This window comes from Tachypleus tridentatus, chromosome 12 (genome assembly GCF_004210375.1).
Source record: "Tachypleus tridentatus isolate NWPU-2018 chromosome 12, ASM421037v1, whole genome shotgun sequence".
Taxonomy (NCBI): Eukaryota; Metazoa; Arthropoda; class Merostomata; order Xiphosura; family Limulidae; genus Tachypleus; species Tachypleus tridentatus.
Genome location: NC_134836.1, coordinates 8,113,699 through 8,117,299, shown reverse-complemented (window position 1 = coordinate 8,117,299; position 3,601 = coordinate 8,113,699).

Below are 3,601 nucleotides of genomic sequence, written 5' to 3'. Positions count from 1 at the left end.
GTAAGTTTGTTTTTGCCTTATTGCGATACTTCAAACATAACATGAAATATTTTTGTTATACATATATATAGTTAACTACAACAGTGATTACTGATTTAAAGTACAATGTTTTACATGGAAATGAGATGATCACATTAATTCTGAGCTTGTTAAAAAAAAATTGGCAATTAAGGAATTGTAAAACTCTTAGGCCACATAATATTTTTTTTAAGGATTTTGAAGGAGGTTAAGGATTGGATATATAAGCCTTTTGCTATTATTTTACTGTACTTTTGCTATTATTTTGAACAACAAGTTGGTGTCAGAAGATTGGAAAATGGTTTATGTTACTCTTTTCAAGAGAGGTCATAAAAGTTATCTTGGTAATTATAGGCTAATTAGTCTTACATAAGTTATGGGAAATTCTTGTAAAAGTCTTGAAAATACTTTACAAAACCATTTATGAAAGCATACAATTTTATTTGATAGTTAAAGTGGTTTTAATGGGGGAAAATTTTGCTGCCTCGCTAATCTTTTGATATTTTTTAACGAGGTTATCATTTATGTAGGTGAAGGTAAGAGTGTTGATTTGATATATATGGATTTCAGGAAGCATTTAATAAGGTGTAAGCTTGGAAGACTTGTTAAGAAAGTAATTTCTGTAGGTGTTGGGGATATGATGAATCATTGAATGCAAAACTGGCTGGATGGAAGAAAGCAGAATGTTGTAAACATACTTCAGTCAAACTGGATTAACATCATACATGAGGGACATTTTAGGGTTCAGTATTAGAAACTTTGTTCTTTTTGATTTACATCAATGACAGTGGTGATGGAATGGTCAATAAATTATATACATTTTTGAGGTTTGCTAATGGCATAAAGGTTTTTGTTGTTATTGGTTGTGAGGAAGATGCTGCTACTTTACAAAAGAATTTAGTGAATTGGGTGAATAAATAGTAGGTGATTTTTAATTAAAATAAATGCAAAATAATGTATATGGGTTATCAAAATTAGAATAATAAATATAATTTTGATAGGAATAACTTTAACAGCATTATGTAAGAAATGACCTTTGACTTTTGCTTTCTGGTGATTAGTCTCTTAACATATTCACACTGTGTGCTGTTGTTACTGATAGGTCAAATTTGATTTTAATTTGTATGTACATAAATTTTTGATACATGTTTAAAGAGGTTACAGTTTCTGGGTTTAGGTAACTGGTTGGGCCACATTTGGAGCATTATGTTTTGTCTTGGACATGAATTATACTTTCATGAAACACTAGTATCAGGCTTCATCTAGTCAATCACAGGTATCGAAGGATTAGAAGAGTGTATGGCTGTTGTACTGTGTCTGACCATTACTTCAGACTGTAGATTTTCAAGTGAGACCAGAGAAGAAGTGCAATATCTCCTGATTCTTAAAATGCTCAAGTCATTTCAATTAAATTACACAACTTCTAAATCATATTAAATTATACAGGTGTATGAACCACCAACCCTTGAGAAGAGCATACTCTCACCTCTGGGTGCTCGCATAGAAAAAGAGACAAGCAGGTATAACATCTATAGAACAAGTAGTATTTAACCTTTAGTTGAGGTAGAGGATTTACACAGGTTTACAACCTTCTTGTATTCCGTTTATTATTTAGACTAATTATCTGCAGGTTACGTGAATGTAAAGCTAGGACACGCACTTGAATGTACACAAATAAATATTTTTCTAGTTATGACAAGTTGAAATGAGCAGTTTTCCATTTTTGTTACACCTACATACATGCACATTATAACTAGTAATAATTGATTCAGTATGGTTAACAGGATTAGATCTGAAATTGCGTTTCTCTAGTCTCATAAAAATAAGTGCAATGAAGTAAATATTTTATTTTTAGACGAATATTTCTAAATTAAAATGTGAAAAAAATTTAGGGCCTGTGAAAGAACACAAATACAGAAAAAAAATAAAAAATAGAGAGTAGGTAGTTTCTTGGCCAAGCTGTCAGATATCGTCATATCGAACCATTACAATTTAGTTTTTAAGTCCAACTTCGACTTGCAATTTTTTGGAAGATTTTGAGGACTGGTGTGATATGTATTGAAACTTGTGAATATTCACGAAGGTACAAAGAGACATTTAATATATTTGGAGAGAGATTTCCATTCTTCCAACTAAAATATATAAATTCATTTTAAACTTAAAGCTGTACAGTGTGAACTTTTGTAATATTTGTAATGACTAACTTTTCTACTTAACAATTTTCAGAGCTTGACAAAAAGTGCCCTCTCGAAAATGTTAATTTGTTTAAACTTATTTGATAAAAAATAGGTAAAACAATGTTTTTAGAATGCACTGAACGAGATCTGTTCAAATGTAATCTGAAATCTTAATTTTAGCACTGGCTTTCATAAATACCTGAACTTTTCATGATTTTAGTTACATTTTCTCATAAGAAGTGTTGTGCATCTACTGTAGTTTCTTAGATCTTATTACAGTTAGCCTACATAATGATAAAACAAGTTCATCTGCAATAATCGAATGTAAAAATGAAACTGAAAATCGCACAAACCAGTTTCACAAGTTAATATTTAGTCAGCATTCTCTTGCATTTCAGTACTGCTTCACATCGCAGTGGCATAGTTTCTGTAAGTTTCTGCAGATATTCCTGAATGATTGACTGCCATCCTTTGAGTTTTTCAAAGATTCATCTTCCGTGTTTGGCAATTTTTCTTCAATCGGTTTAACTCGGCCCACAGCTGCAGAGAAACTTGCTTGATCATTTTGTAGGCTAATTGGAATAAGAACTAAGAAACTACGAGAGGTACACAACACTTTTTTTGTGAGAAAATGTGACTAAAATCATGAAAAATTCGGGTATTTACGAAAATCTGCATTTGAGATCTCATCAAGTGTGTTCTAAATACACATAGTTTTACATGTTTCTCTGTTATCTAATTTTAAAATAATAACATTTTCAAGGGGGGTCACTACCCCTGTATATGTTTCATTAAATTCTTTGGCATGTATGCTGAAAAAAAAAGGTATTGTCTCTCGAGTGATTTAATATAGCATCTGATCAATGTTTGAAGGTTGTTTTCAGTCCCGGAACAAAGAAGTGCTTCCGGAAACGCTAACAATAGGGCTTTATTAGAAATTCTAGTTTATAGACCTGTTTAGAACAACATAACTGGTTCTACCAGTTTCACATTGGTAGACCTTGAAGTACCTTTAACAACGAGAGTTTGACAACTGCTCGACTAAGTTCACATACAAACATTTCTTTATAATACATTTGTATTCTTACAAAGTACGATAGTTATTTAAGCAAGATAAGATTGTAAAATTGTTTTTATTCAAGATTTATGTATATCATAGACACAAAAGTTATTCCAGAAACGTGGGATTGGATGTACAGTTTCCGGTTTTTCTTAACCTGGTTTACCACATTATGTTAGTCACTTCCTGTATGAAGAGCTATTTCTTGTGTGAATAGAATGTTTAACAGCCCGATACAGGTGAAACTGTGTAGCACCAAGGTTTTAAACAGAAGTTTTTAACAACAAGAGATAAGGAAGTACATTGTTCTGTTTTAATGCTAATGTGATTAGAACATTTGCAAAGG